This window comes from Cherax quadricarinatus, chromosome 17, assembly GCF_038502225.1.
Source record: "Cherax quadricarinatus isolate ZL_2023a chromosome 17, ASM3850222v1, whole genome shotgun sequence".
Classification (NCBI taxonomy): Eukaryota; Metazoa; Arthropoda; class Malacostraca; order Decapoda; family Parastacidae; genus Cherax; species Cherax quadricarinatus.
The window spans coordinates 39,471,312-39,488,176 of record NC_091308.1 but is presented as its reverse complement, the minus strand read 5'-3'; the positions used below and the strand labels follow the sequence as shown (position 1 = coordinate 39,488,176).

Below are 16,865 nucleotides of genomic sequence, written 5' to 3'. Positions count from 1 at the left end.
AATATGACTAGAGCCGAAATACCTTTGGTTATAGTCCCAAGAAAAGTGCACCAATAAGCATGTCTGTCTGCGCTCTCTTTTCACTTATCATTAAAAAGGTAATCTTGAATTGATGATATTTGATTCTATTGTTTGAAATGATCTGAGGTAGGATAACAGGTGTTCAGCTATGATCGAAAATAAAAATGCAGTTAACTGTAACCTTCAGTGATTATGTTTAACCCACGCAGTTGGTTTCATCGCGTCAGAGTTTAACAAGGTAAGGGAAGGAGAACATATAAGCAATAAATACCGGTTAACTTTCAATATGAAGATATTATCAGATAGCATTATCTCTGGTTCTTCGCAGCCTCACCCTCATTTTAAAATCCCATGTATATTAATGTGTTCATGTTTTGGCACTTTATTAGTACAACTTTATTATTAGCTTTATAAACAGTGACCCCAAACGGATGAACAATAGATCAATACATCTCATTGGTCAAAAGAGAGGTATGTACAGGCGTATCAAAAGAGAGAATGAGTAGTTAAGAAATCAATATATTCAATAAAATAGAGAATTAAAAAAAAGAAATAAGAAAAGCAAAAAGGGATTATAAGGCTAAAGTCGCAAGGGATTCAAAGACTAACCCAAAAGTTTTTTTTTTTCAGGTATACAGAAGTAAGATTAGGGACAAGATATGCCCACTTAAAAGTAACTCAGGTCAGATGACTGACAGTGATTAGGAAATGTGTGATATTTTCAACAGTTACTGCCTCTCGGTTTTTAATCAGGAAAATACTAGCGAAATGCCAGAAACAAAATAATTAGGTAGAACAGGACGATAATAAACTATGCACGATTGGGGTAACTAGTGACAGGGCCCTCAGAGAAACAGAGAAATTAAAGCCTAACAAATCCCAAGGCCTGACGAACTGTTTGCAAAGAGTTATAATGGAATGTAAACCTTTGACTACTCTTTTAACATGTCAATACATACTGGCATATTGCCAGACAAGTGGAAAATGGCAAATGTGGGAAAATTTATGGAATCAATAATTTCCGAGGCAATTCGTAGCCATCTTGAAAGGCATAAATTGGTTAATGAATCCCAGCACGGTTTTACTAAGGGGCATTCCTGCCTTACGAATTTACTCAATTTTTTCACTAAGGTGTTTGAGGAGGTAGATCATGGTAATGAATACGATATTGTGTATATGGACTTCAGTCAGGCTTTTGATGAAGTTTTACAGCAGAGGCTATTGAGGAAACTTAAGGCAAACGGAATAGAAGGAGAAATTTTTTCCCTGGGTAGAGGCAAAATTGACAAATAGGCAGCAGAGAGTTTGCATAAATGGGGAGAAATGAGAGTAAGGACACGTCACAAGTGGTGTTCCACAGGGGTCAGTGCTGGCCCCTTGTTGTTAGCAATTTACATAAAAGACATAGATGAGAGAATAAATAGCGACATAAGCAAATTTGCTGATAACACAAAAATAGGCCGTCCAATTCATTCTAATGGGGACATTTGAATAAACTGATTTGAATAAACTGATGTAATGGTCAGAGGAGTGACAGATGCAGTTTAATATTGACAAATGTAAAGTTCTAAATGTTGGACAGGAAAATAATCATGCCACACATAAATTAAATAATGAAGATTTTAGTCCAGTGGTACCTTGACTTACGAGTTTAATTCGTTCAATGACCAAACTCGTAACTCAGTTTTCTCGTATATCAAATCAATTTTCCTCATGGAAATTAATTGAAATACCATTAATCCGTTCCAGCCCCCATAAAACCACCCTAATTTTTGTTTGTTATGGGTTTTTAAATATGAAAAATGTATTTATAAATAAGAAATGATTTTTGCCTTTTTCGACAGGTCCCAACAATGTTTCAGAAATGCTGGAGTATATATGAAACTCCTTGAAGCACAGTGTAAGATGAGTGTCACTCCACTGCCAGTGGAGTGACACTCGTGGAGTGACATTTGATGATCGTGCACTGCCTTGGGTTTATTTTTCACGGTTACAAATGAACATGTCTATATGTTTATATCTATTTGTCTGCCCATCTGTTTGTCTAGCTGTATATTTGTCTTGTTTATCTGTTTTTCTGTCTGCCTGTGTTTCTGCTTCCTGTCTCTCTACTTGTCTCTCTCTCTCAGAGAGAGAGCTGTTCATGAACCAACAGGTATTATACACGATGCAGAGTCGTTCACGTCTGATTCCTAAACAAGTGAAAATGTGTATTACTTGCCAGTCATGCTTATTATGTCTTATATCTACAAGCATAGTTCAGCACTTTGTCTGGATTTTTTGGGGTTATCCTAGGTAATTTACACTACGTATAACTTTTTTTTTATGTCTACCTGTGAGACGGAGATAGAATCAGAGATAGACAAAGATGGAGACAGAGATACAGAGACAGAGATACAGATAGACACAGACACACAGATGGACAGAGACAGAGGTAGATACAGACAGCCAAAGCAAATCAGCCAGCCAGCCAGCTGCCGGTCAGCCAGCTGGCCACCCAACTAGCCACCCAGCCTGCCGAACCTGTATTACACATGTTCCAGGGCATACGTTATAGAATATTCTGGCAGGATGACTCTAAAGTTCGCTCAAAACTCGGATTTTGGCTTTCAACTCAAAGCAAAAAATCGACCGAGCAAAGGCTCGTAACTCGGAAAACTCGTAAGTTTTGGCACTCGTAAGTCAAGGTAGCACTGTATTACAGATTGTGAAAAGGATTTAGGAGTTCTGATTAACTATAATCTGAAACCAAAGCAACAGTGCAAAAGTGTTGACAATAAAGCAAACAGAATCCTTGGCTTCATATCAAAAAGTATAATTAATAGAGATCCTCCGGATGTTCTTCAACTCTATATATGTTAGGTAGAACACATATGCAACCTGTCGGTATTTTATACCATTTTAATGTTCAACTCTATATATGTTTGGTTGGGCCTCATTTAGATTATGCTGCACAGCACAGGTCACTTTATTACAGAAAGGATATAAATGCACTGGAAAACGAACAGAGGAGGATGGCAAAGTTGATCCCATGTATCAGAAATCTTCCCTATGAGAACAGACTGAGGGCCCTAAATCTGCACTCTCTAGAAAGGCGTAGAATTATGGGGGATATGACTGACGTGTATGACTGGAAAACAGAAATAAATAAAGGAGATGTAAATAGAGTACTAAAAATATCTAGCTACGGTAGGACTCGCAGCAATGGCTCCAAGTTGGAAAAATTGAGATTCAGGAAGGATATAGGAAACCACTGGTTTGGTAATAAAGTTGTGAATGAGTGGAACAAATTCCCAAGTACCGTCAAAGAAGCTAAAACGTCGTGTAGTTTTAAAAACAGGTTTGATAAATACTTGAGTGGGTGTGAGCTTTACCTGACTAGCTTGTGCTAGTAGGTCTGTTGCCTTGAGCCTTCCATAAATGGATGTGACCTGTACCTGACTAGGATGAGTCAGTGGCATAAGCCGTTAGGCGACTTCGATCTGCCTCGCATGGGCCAGTAGGCCTACTGCACTCTTCCTTCTCTCTCATGTTCTTATGTTGGAATGTACTACAGTACAGTTGCATTAGTACCACGCAAAGGAAGAAAATGATGCCTTCATGCGTGTCAAGGCTCTTGACCCTAGAATAACAAACTATTCTCACTCTCATTGATTAAACATAGTTATATTACGAGTTTAGCGCTTCTCAAATATATAAAAATAAATCTCAAACTGTGCATCCCTACCATCCCCGGGATACATCCCTACCATCCCCGGGATAATCCTAGCAAAGACAAACATTTGATAAGAAAAGGCCTTAAAAACTAAGCTGTTTTAAATAGTTTTATTACCTGAAAACAAAAGATACTTTATATTACCAAAAGATTTATGAACACTGTAGTTTACTTGCTGACCTGTGCTAGACAGGTTCTGCTATCCATTCTATGTTTAACCAGTTATGAGGTGGTCTTCATTTAAGTCAGGTCACATAGAGCACTGTTGCCTTAGTCATTAGTGGAGAATACCACTAGTGATAGTAAGTTGTATCAATAGGTTATAAATGTTGTTAGGTAAGACACATATGCAACAGTTAGGTATCTTTATTATGATACCTAACTGTTGCATATGTGTCTTACCTAACAACCTGTCGGTATTTTATACCATTTTAAGGTTATAAATGTTTTGAAGAAATTCCTGCATCCTGTCAGATACAACAACATCTTGGGATTTTGATAAGAACATAAGAACATAAGAAAGAAGGAACACTGCAACAGGCCTACTGACCCATGCGGAGCAGGTCCATGCCCCCCCCGGATTAGCCCAATGACCCCCCCCCGGATTAGCCCAATGACCCCCCCCGGATTAGCCCAATGACCCACCCAGTCTGGTCACATCCACTCAAGGAAGAAGCACGGCCCCAGACCCACCAGCACAAGCTAGTCAGGTCCAACTCACACCCATTCATATATTTATCTAACCTATTTTTAAAACTACACAAATAATATTGTTGCAGTAATAACACCAGGAGGCAGCTCTGATGAAAACTCACACTCACGCGAGCTTTTAAATCTCTGCACAAAATTCAATTTAAACCAGCAAATAATAGAGCCTACTAGACTGGAGAATACACTAGACCTCATCTTCACTAACAATGATGATCTGATAAGAAATGTCACCATATCAAAAACAATATACTCAGATCACAACATAATTGAGGTTCAGACATGTATGCGTTGAGCCCCAGACCGACAAAATGAGACTAGTCACGAGGGAGCATTCACCAAATTCAACTTCAATAACAAAAACATAAAGTGGGACCAAGTAAACCAAGTCCTAACCGATATAAGCTGGGAAGATATACTAAGCAACACAGACCCAAACTTATGCCTAGAACAGATTAACTCGGTGGCACTCGATGTATGCACAAGGCTTATTCCTCTAAGAAAAAGGAGGAGTAGATGTAAAATAGAAAGAGACAGGCGCTCCCTTTACAGGCGACGGAAAAGAATAACAGAGCGGCTAAAAGAGGTCAATATATCTGAAATGCGCAGGGAGACACTGGTCAGAGAAATAGCAAGCATCGAACTTAAGCTAAAAGAATCCTTTAGGAGTCAGGAATCGCGGGAAGAACTAAAAGCCATAAATGAAATCGAAAGAAACCCAAAGTATTTCTTCTCCTATGCCAAATCAAAATCGAGAACAACGTCCAGTATTGGGCCCCTACTTAAACAAGATGGGTCCTACACAGATGACAGCAAGGAAATGAGTGAGCTACTCAAGTCCCAATATGACTCAGTTTTTAGCAAGCCGCTAACCAGACTGAGAGTCGAAGATCAAAATGAATTTTTTATGAGAGAGCCACAAAATTTGATTAACACAAGCCTATCCGATGTTATCCTGACGCCAAATGACTTCGAACAGGCGATAAATGACATGCCCATGCACTCTGCCCCAGGGCCAGACTCATGGAACTCTGTGTTCATCAAGAACTGCAAGAAGCCCCTATCACGAGCCTTTTCCATCCTATGGAGAGGGAGCATGGACACGGGGGTCGTCCCTCAGTTACTAAAAACAACAGACATAGCCCCACTCCACAAAGGGGGCAGTAAAGCAACAGCAAAGAACTACAAACCAATAGCACTAACATCCCATATCATAAAAATCTTTGAAAGGGTCCTAAGAAGCAAGATCACCACCCATCTAGAAACCCATCAGTTACACAACCCAGGGCAACATGGGTTTAGAACAGGTCGCTCCTGTCTGTCTCAACTACTGGATCACTACGACAAGGTCCTAAATGCACTAGAAGACAAAAAGAATGCAGATGTAATATATACAGACTTTGCAAAAGCCTTCGACAAGTGTGACCATGGCGTAATAGCGCACAAAATGCGCGCTAAAGGAATAACAGGAAAAGTCGGTCGATGGATCTATAATTTCCTCACTAACAGAACACAGAGAGTAGTCGTCAACAGAGTAAAGTCCGAGGCAGCTACGGTGAAAAGCTCTGTTCCACAAGGCACAGTACTAGCTCCCATCTTGTTCCTCATCCTCATATCCGACATAGACAAGGATGTCAGACACAGCACCGTGTCTTCCTTTGCAGATGACACCCGAATCTGCATGACAGTGTCTTCCATTGCAGACACTGCAAGGCTCCAGGCGGACATCAACCAAATCTTTCAGTGGGCTGCAGAAAAAAATATGAAGTTCAACGATGAGAAATTTCAATTACTCAGATATGGTAAACATGAGGAAATTAAATCTTCATCAGAGTACAAAACAAATTCTGGCCACAAAATAGAGCGAAACACCAACGTCAAAGACCTGGGAGTGATTATGTCGGAGGATCTCACCTTCAAGGACCATAACATTGTATCAATCGCATCTGCTAGAAAAATGACAGGATGGATAATGAGAACCTTCAAAACTAGGGAGGCCAAGCCCATGATGACACTCTTCAGGTCACTTGTTCTATCTAGGCTGGAATATTGCTGCACTCTAACAGCACCTTTCAAGGCAGGTGAAATTGCCGACCTAGAAAATGTACAGAGAACTTTCACGGCGCGCATAACGGAGATAAAACACCTCAATTACTGGGAGCGCTTGAGGTTTCTAAACCTGTATTCCCTGGAACGCAGGAGGGAGAGATACATGATTATATACACCTGGAAAATCCTAGAGGGACTAGTACCGAACTTGCACACGAAAATCACTCACTACGAAAGCAAAAGACTTGGCAGACGATGCACCATCCCCCCAATGAAAAGCAGGGGTGTCACTAGCACGTTAAGAGACCATACAATAAGTGTCAGGGGCCCGAGACTGTTCAACTGCCTCCCAGCATACATAAGGGGGATTACCAACAGACCCCTGGCAGTCTTCAAGCTGGCACTGGACAAGCACCTAAAGTCAGTTCCTGATCAGCCGGGCTGTGGCTCGTACGTTGGTTTGCGTGCAGCCAGCAGCAACAGCCTGGTTGATCAGGCGCTGATCCACCAGGAGGCCTGGTCACAGACCGGGCCGCGGGGGCGTTGACCCCCGAAACTCTCTCCAGGTAAACTCCAGGAATAACTGTACTCGGGAGTTTGTTCCACTCATCCACAACTCTATTACCAAACCAGTGCTTTCCTATATCCTTCCTGAATCTGAATTTTTCCAACTTGAAACCATTGCTGCGAGTCCTGTCTTGGCTGGAAATTTTCAGCACGGAATTTCTTCAGTATTTGTCTGACCTATTGACCTATTGACCAAATACTATTGCTTTAGCATTGGCCTACATTCAGGGCATTTCCTTCATTTCCTTCTTAATATATTAAGACTCTTCTGCCCTATAGGCCTATTATAGATGAGGAGGATGACTGCATGAAGAAACTTACCAACTAACGACCTCCTCCTTGTGTACAACATAACCAAAATGCTTTTCAGATTATTTTCCACGAAATTCTTCGTCCAGTAATCTTAGCTTAAATCTGGATAATGTGAGATTTGTAAACAATCACCTAAACAGATTTAATAAGGTTACCAGTGAAATCGCAGGTTGTTTAGCCCAATACCTCAAATTTTAAACCAAGTTCGATCATAGCACTTATGATAAATGCTAATAACAAAACTCGCAAAGAGTTTAAGTGAAATGAGCTGGAACATTTAACAGCTAATAAACGAATGGAAATGAAACGCTAAATAACTTTTTCCATTATCAGATCGTCTAGGGCAGTTGCCGAATTAAGTTTCTGTAAAAAAATGCAGTGAAATGTAATGAACCTCTCATTTTGAATCAGCGGACTACAGGCTAATGAATCATAACCTTATTAACAATAGATGAAAAACAAAATACCGAAGAATACAGATTCTTGAAGAAAGTTTCTTGGTAAGAAAGGTTAAGAGTACATTTCACTGTCACAAACTGTTAAAAGTCTTTAGATCTTCAATCTTCACTAACCTGGAGAATGTACAGAGAACTTTCACGACACATATAAGTATGTTAAACCACATGAATTACTGGGAACGGTCGAAGTCCCTTGATTTGTATTCCTTGGAACGCAGACGAGAAAGGTACATGATAATATACACTAGGAAAATCCTAGATGAATTAGTACCAATCGTGCACACGAAAATCACCCCCTACGAAAGCAAAAGACTCTGCAGGAGATGCAACATTCCCCTAATGAAAAGCAGGGGCGCCATGAGTACACTAAGAGACTACACAATAAGTGTCAGGGGCCCAAGACTGTTCAACTGCCTCCCAGCACGCATAAGGGGGATTGCAAATAGACACCTGGCTGTCTTCAAGAAGGCGCTGGATATGCACCTAAAGTCAGCAGCTAATCAGCCGTGCTGATTAGTTGCTGACGTGCTGCCAGCAGTAACAGCCTGGTTTATCAGACCCTGATCCACCACGAAGCCTGGTCTGAGACCGGGCCGGGGGGGATATTGACTCATGAAACCCTCTCCAGGTATACTCCAGGTATACTCCAGGTATACTCCAGGTATACTCCAGGTATACGTGGAGATTTCTATCAATTTGTTAGAAGGAATGTTCATACAACTTTGTCTTATACTTTGGATGCCTCATCATATACTGTACAGGAAAATGTTGAAATAATGAACAGTTTCCCACAGCGCTTGTAAAGAACACAGTTAACATATATTTTTGATTACGCTATTTTTCATCTAGAGGGAGCAAAAAATTACTTGAAATACAGATACTCATAAAACCATACATTTACTTTTTAGTTTCTAGAGTTTAGATGAAAACTTAATATATGAACTTACGTCAAAGACTCTCGTGAAAACTACGTCGAAAAGGGACTCAAAATGTTCAACTGTTGGTTGAGTGACACTACATCAGCGTACCAAGAGCCAGGAATGTGGGTTACTACACTGACGACACTCTACACCACACACTAACACCTTCATATAATCATGACTTGTTACCTGAATAAAGATTATTCATTATCGCTTGCTCAAGGCTTCTGTACAAGGAACAGCACTGATAATAACTGATCATTATCCTTGATAAAATGACGTAACCTGATTATACACAGAAAATTAATATTCAGATTTTAAGTAGAGGTTTATCCACTCGGAATTTATCTACTAGATGTTTATCTATTTCGGGTTTATCTACTAGGGCCCTACTTAAACAAGATGGGTCCTACACAGATGACAGCAAGGAAATGAGTGAGCTACTCAAGTCCCAATATGACTCAGTTTTTAGCAAGCCGCTAACAAGACTGAGAGTCGAAGATCAAAATGAATTTTTTATGAGAGAGCCACAAAATTTGGTTAACACAAGCCTATCTGATGTTATCCTGACGCCAAATGACTTCGAACAGGCGATAAATGACATGCCCATGCACTCTGCCCCAGGGTCAGACTCATGGAACTCTGTGTTCATCAAGAACTGCAAGAAGCCCCTATCACGAGCTTTTACCATCCTATGGAGAGGGAGCATAGACACGAGGGTCGTCCCACAGTTACTAAAAACAACAGACATAGCCCCACTCCACAAATAGGGCAGTAAAGCAATAGCAAAGAACTACAGACCGATAGCACTAACATCCCATGTCATAAAAATCTTTGAAAGGGTCCTAAGAAGCAAGATCGCCACCCATCTAGAAACCCATCAATTATACAACCCAGGGCAACATGGGTTTAGAACAGGTCGCTCCTGTCTGTCTCAACTATTGGATCACTACGACAAGGTCATAGATGCAATAGAAGACAAAAAGAATGTAGATGTAATATATACAGACTTTGCAAAAGCCTTCGACAAGTGTGACCATGGCGTAATAGTGCACAAATTGCGTGCTAAAAGAATAACAGGAAAAGTTGGTCGATGGATCTATAATTTCCTCACAAACAGAACACAAAGAGTAGTAGTCAACAGAGTAAAGTCCGAGGCAGCTCTGTTCCACAAGGCACAGTACTCCCTCCCATCTTGTTCCTCATCCTCATATCTGACATAGACAACGATGTCAGCCACAGCACCGTGTCTTCCTTTGCAGATGACACCCGAATCTGCATGACAGTGTCTTCCATTGCAGACACTGCAAGGCTCCAGGCGGACATCAACCAAATCTTTCAGTGGGCTGCAGAAAACAATATGAAGTTCAACGATGAGAAATTTCAATTACTCAGATATGGTAAACACGAGGAAATTAAATCTTCATCAGAGTATAAAACAAATTCTGGCCACAAAATAGAGCGAAACACCAACGTCAAAGACCTGGGAGTGATCGTGTCGGAGGATCTCACCTTCAAGGACCATAACATTGTATCAATCGCAGCTGCTAGAAAAATGACAGGATGGATAATGAGAACCTTCAAATCTAGGGATGCCAAGCCCATGATGGCACTCTTCAGGTCACTTGTTCTATCTAGGCTGGAATATTGCTGCACACTAACAGCACCTTTCAAGGCAGGTGAAATTGCTGACCTAGAAAATGTACAGAGAACCTTCACGGCACGCATAACAGAGATAAAACACCTCAATTACTGGGAGCACTTGAGGTTCCTGAACCTGTATTCCCTGGAACGCAGGCGGGAGAGATACATGATTATATACACCTGGAAAATCCTAGAGGGACTAGTACCGAACTTGCACACGAAAATCACTCACTACGATAGCAAAAGATTTGGCAGACGATGCAACATCCCCCAATGAAAAGCAGGGGTATCACTAGCACGTTAAGAGACCATACAATAAGTGTCAGGGGCCCGAGACTGTTCAACCGCTTCCCAGCATACATAAGGGGGATTACCAATAGACCCCTGGCAGTCTTCAAGCTGGCACTGGACAAGCACCTAAAGTCGGTACCTGACCAGCCGGGCTGTGGCTCGTACGTTGGTTTGCGTGCAGCCAGCAGTAACAGCCTGGTTGATCAGGCTCTGATCCACCAGGTGGCCTGGTCACAGACCGGGCCGCGGGGGCGTTGACCCCAGGAACTCTCTCCAGGTAAACTCAGGCAGGGATTTATCTAATAGATGTATGTGTACAAAGGGTTTATCTGCTAGAGATTTATCTATTGGTGTTTATCTACAAAGGGTTTATCTACTAGAGATTTATTTATCTGTTAGGGGTTTATTTACAAGGGAATAATCTCCTAGAGATTTATTTACCTGGGGTTTGTATACAAGGACTTTATCTACAAGCGGTTTACAAGAAATTTATCTGCTAGGGATTTATCTACAAGGGGTTTATCTACAAGGGGTTTATCTACAAGGGGTTTATCTACAATTGGCTTATCTACAAGGGGTTTATCTACTAAGGGCGGTCATGATAATTATGCGAGAAAATATGATTTTGGGTTTTGTTTACAGAAAAATAGTGTAAGTATCTGGCAACATTTTGGTGAAAACCCCATCGTAAACGATGTTTCTAAAGCAAATTATAGCTACTTGAAACATTTCAGGTGACGACCCACCAGGTAAATATATGAGTAAGTGCGAAGTGATTTTTTTATATATTTTTTGTTTGTTTTTAATTTTTTGTCTATTTTTCTTTCTAATACACTAAATTTACCACTTAATATCATTACAATGTGGGAGAAGCTTATATCGGAGGTGGGAGGAACTTGCATGATTTTGCAACAACCAGCTGCCGATGACAGCAGTCTGATCACCACTCACAAAATGTCATGTGAGTTGCCTACTCTAGCAAGCTCTGTTGACACCGAACTCTGAGGTGGGTACCTCAGCCTCACATGTGGCTTATAAAACAGATTTCCATAAATGACTGATGTTGCAAGAAAATCTCGCCTGCATGCACGAATAAAGGGCTAACTTACTTGATGTTGGAGAATATATTCTGGTCTTCAACCTTCCTAAGCTATTAGCCCCTCTGGACTTCCCCTCAGTACCACGTGAAACAGGGAACCTTAATTCCTGCAATGTTCAGTCGATATTAGTGACCTGCCTGCACCTCAAAAATTCCTGTTTCCCCTAGTATAACTATGCAGAAAGTGACACTAGCTTCTAAGGCTTGACCACGGGGAGACGCCGGCACATACCGCTCATGGGCCATCCAGCTGCACAAAGACCCACAGCTCAACTCACTCGCAAATTCCCCCAGAAACTGGCCAGAAAACTGAGTAGGAAAGGGAGGTCTTGTCTTACTGTAAGGGCCTGACAGAGGAGAACATCTACGGTACGTTAATACGTCGAGGTGCCTCCACCAGATTTCCCCAGCTCTAGTATGTGAAGACACGTAGGGGTGCCGCCTGCTGTTCATGGCACTTGTTGCTCCGATGGTGTCTGATCTTAGAAGAAAGCAAGGCGGTCTCAAAAGCCCATGCCCCAGTATTCAAATTTGGGCTGCCAGTTCTCCCTGGCTAATATAACCTAGTTTTTGCCTACATTATCGCCCTATTACTACCTATGTTAAGGTCTTAGGTCTAGATTTTAATTATCTACAGTTGCCTCAATAGTCCTAAATTTAGTTCACTAACAGTATAAACTACCTACCTCTTCCTTGAAGGGTAAATCTATCAATTAAATGTACCTTCCAACCACCATCACCAACCCAGGTGTGTGTGTGTGTTTTGGGTGGGTGTAAGGGCCACCCAACCCAGCCGTTCCATCCGCGACCTGATGGGATCTTTGTACGATGTATCTGCCCAGTGGAACTTTAGGACCGAATAAATTTCCACACTGGCCAGGGTTCAAGAGAGCATGTAGGCCAGAATGAATTAAAGGAGTTGGATATGTTGAATGCTGAAGACAAAGTAAAACAACTGAAGCTAAATCATGTTTATAAAATTGCTCAGAAACAGTGTCCACAATATCTTGCTGTCAATTTTGTCAAGGTTGGGAACCAAAGCAATCATAGTACTTGTGGAAAATATTTTAATTTTCCGATGCTATAGTGCCTAATAGGTGTTTAATGTGTTGATTTGGGTCAAAAATGTATTTGAAAGTGGAATAAAATCAACAGGGTTCCCTCTGCATCTGCACGGATGTGCGGGGAGACAGGTCGAGACAGGGCATCAGAGAGTGGGAGTGTTTTGAATTGAGTGAAGAGGCTGGGAAAGCATGGGAACAGGAAATTGGCATTCACGGCAGCCTAAGGATTAATATAGGCCTCACTTCATAATAGGAAGTGTCGTAACTGTTCCTGATGAAGAGTGAGGGAACATGATTTACTTACTTACTTGAGGTGGTGGCTGACCTTGATAAATTGATTACACTAGATCTTCACTATAAGCGAATCGTTTTCTATGTTATTTTTGGTAGCACTACAGAAAACGATGTACGATACACGAGAAACAATAGGAAATCACTTATATCTCATAAATAAGCCGAAAGTAGCTCGATTTTCGTGAATTTTGTTTAAATTTCTTGACGTAATTAGCTAGTCCGAGCGTTTACCCGAATATCTTGAGAGTGAGATTTTGGCCTATTGCTTGTCACTCCGCCATTATTAATGATTGGATTGAAATGATTTTCGCAGATAATATAAAACAAAGTGTGTTTGAATTTACAAAAGAATTTTTTTGGGAATATCTCAAACATTTTTGATTTTGTGGGAGGTAAAATGCAGATGTTTTGGTGAATGTCAAAAAAGCGCACCAAATGTAAATTTTTCACCATAATAATAACGTATATTAGACGAATTTTATCCATTACAAATTCGTTTTAGACATATTCTAACAGCTGGGATTGTCGGAAGTGTCACTCGAGTGTAAGTAAGTTTATTCAGGTATACACAAATACAGTTACATAGAATTATCATACATAGCAGCATATGTGTAGAGAACCTGGGATAACCCAAAAAAGTCAGACAGAGTGACTTATTTCCATTGGGGTCCTTTTACCTTATTATTATAATATGAAGGTTATAATATTTTCTTATTATTCTATAATGAAGATAACATCTTATTGTCATACTAAAAAGACTATCTACTACACGAGGGTCATTAAGACTATCTACAATACGAGGGTCATTACTAGGAATAAGGTAAAGTTTACACGTATGTTAACTAAAAAATAGAAAATCATTCCCCTCCCTTTCTGTAGCTACATTCATCAGACACCTTTTGGCAGTCTTCTTGAACTGGTTCATGCTATGACTGGCTTTGACATGTGCGGGCAGTCTGTTCCATTCCTTTATTGCTGTACAATAAAAGGTGTTTGAAGCCTGGCCACTGACTGTGGGTACTACAAAGTTGTGCTCTCTCCCCCTAGTACTATGATTGCTTTGGTTCCCAACCTTGACAAAATTGACAGCAAGATATTCTGGACACTGTTTGTGAGCAATTTTATAAACATGATTTAGCTTCATTTGTTTTACTCTGTCTTCAACATTCAGCATATCCAACTGCTGTAATTCATTCTGGCCTACATGCTCTCTTGGTCCCAGCCCCAGGATGAATCTTACGATTTTGTTTTGGGTGATTTGCACTCTATCTTTCAGTTTTTTTTTTGTCAAGGCAGAGTACCATGAAGAGCAAGCGTAATCCATATGGCATTGTATAGGGTCCTGCGAGTCTCAATAGGTATACACTGTGCTTGTCTATACAGGACCTTCAGTCTGGCATTCGCTTTCTTTACTACACTGTTCCCTATCAATTCTCCTGACATGCATGGGTCAAATGGGATTCCCAGATACTTTACTGATGAAACCAAAGTGATGGGCTCGCTATTACAATGGGCATTAAAATTATTTACCCTTCTCAGTTTATGTTTCGTGCCAAAGAGAATGGCTTCAGTTTTTCCGAGGTGTAATGATAGTTTGTTGTCTACTAATCATTTGCTGCAGGACTCCAGTTCCAGTGTTAAAACATTAGCTATATCTTGTGGGTCTTTACCTGACACTAACAGAGCACTGTCATCAGCATACAGTATGAGTTTGCACTTGACACTGATAGGCATGTCATTGACATAACATAAGAATAATAAGGGACCCAGAATACTACCTTGGGGAACTCCACATGCTATCGGCAGGGGTTCTGATTCCGTTTTGTTGATTTTTACAATTTGTCTCCTGTTGCTAAGGTAGGACTTAAACCAGTCTACAGAACCTATACCGATAGCTTGAAGTTTCTTGCATAATATATTGTGGTTGACAGTATCGAAGGCCTTCTGCAGGTCTAAGGTTACCGTACCTATGAGGTTCTCCTTTGACATTTCAGTTCTCAGGTAATCCATCAGATAAATTAGGGAGGTGTCGGTTGAGTAAGATCTTCTAAAGCCCGATTGATAACTATGGAGAATGTTGTTGTCATTAAGGTACTTAACTACTTGAGAGTACATCGCCCTCTCTAGAATTTTGGATATTATACTGAGTATACTAACAGACCTATAGTTGCTTACATCAGACCTACTGTTTTTCTTGAAGATAGGAGTAACTCTGGCCTCCTTGAACCCATCCGGTACGGTATTAATGGTGATTGATAGATTTATTATGTGAACAATAGGGATTGACAGTTCAGAAGCACCATCTTTAGGAACTTAGACGGGATGTTATCCGGGCCAGTGCTCTTAGTTTGGTTTAACCTGCTTAATTCTTTTTGAATAAAATCATGAGATACACTTACTAGTTGACAACTGTTTTGGGTTACCCCTTTATTGGTATGGTATGTTTGAAACTTATCAAAGTCTATGTTAAAGGTATTTGATGCAGCTGGTAGTTTACTTACTAGTGTTGATGCAACAGATGTGTAGAAGGAATTAACGCAATTTGCCACCTTAGATGTTTCGTGGCATACCTCATTATCGATAGTGAGTACTATGTTAGACCTATCTACTGGTTTATGGCTATACCCCAACTGTTTTAGTTGTTGCCAGAGCTTTCTGGGGTTATGCTTATACTCCTCAATTTTTGAGCAATAGTGCTTTGCCTTTGCTCCTTTTATAAGTCTCTGCACCCTGTTCCTCACTCTTTGGAATTCGTTTAGTGCTGCAGTATCCTGTCTGTTTGCTTTAAATCTTTTTAGCAGCTGGTCTCTGAATTTCATATTATCTAATATCTCAGTAGTCATCCAGGGATCAGTTCTTCGTTTAATCCTAACCTCTTTAACTGGTACAATATTATCAAGGATGGTACTGAACATTGTTTTGAATTTTTCCCAGGCATCATTTGTGTCCGTGCAACTTGTTATCACTGTCCAGTCACAATTGTGTAAAGTAAAAGGACACAAGTGCAACTAATGTGGCATTTTATTGTGGCAACGTTTCGCTCTCCAGGAGCTTTATCAAGCCATTACAAACAATACATGGACACAGAGGGTATATAAAGGCTCAGAGTGAGGTGCAATACTAGTGAGGTACCATTTCGATGTTCACTAGTGGTAGTAGTAGTAGTAGTAGTAGTGGTAGTGACAAAAGTAATACAATATGGTAGAGCAATTAATTCGTACATGAGTAAAAGGATATAAAAGCTATTACTTGGGTAACATAAAAATAGGTTGGACAAATATAGACTGGAAAGAGGCAGCTTGTTTCAGTGTTCACTCTCTGTAATGTGCTTTGTGTAGTATAACAGGAGAGACTATGTGATGGCAGGGTTTACTGTTTTCAGGAGGATTCTTGCTAAGACTTCGGAGATGGTGAAGCTGCCGTTGTTTTGTTTAATTGTATTCGAAACAGCGATCAGTGCTGATTCGAGGCACTTGCGTCTGCGGAAATTAGTTTCTTTGATCACTAATTGGGCGTCTCTGAATTTTATGAGATGATTGGTGGAATTTCGGTGTTGTATTTATTTACCTTTTCAGATAATTTTGCCGAAGTTTTCATTAATAGCTAAAATGGAAATATCTTGCTTTATATTATTTGACTTATTATATTAGCAATATATGTAGGTAGGATGTGACAATTACACTTCTCACTGTGTTTGCTATTGAAGAGTTGTGATTGACTGTC

General features: G+C 40.4%; 1 protein-coding gene across 3 annotated transcripts in view; it reads right to left on the bottom strand.

The window, feature by feature from the left end:
• The window catches only part of LOC128686470 (UDP-glucosyltransferase 2), a 71,718-nt gene extending 62,784 nt beyond the window's left edge, over window positions 1-8,934 (bottom strand). For 2 of the 3 annotated variants that reach the window (XM_053773417.2, XM_053773416.2), the window contains exon 1: window positions 8,778-8,934. The gene's annotated coding sequence lies outside the window, so the exon portion shown is untranslated. The remainder of the gene's footprint in view (window positions 1-8,777) is intronic. The other variant, XM_070085961.1, reaches the window with a different exon arrangement.
• Window positions 8,935-16,865: the final 7,931 nt, after the last annotated feature.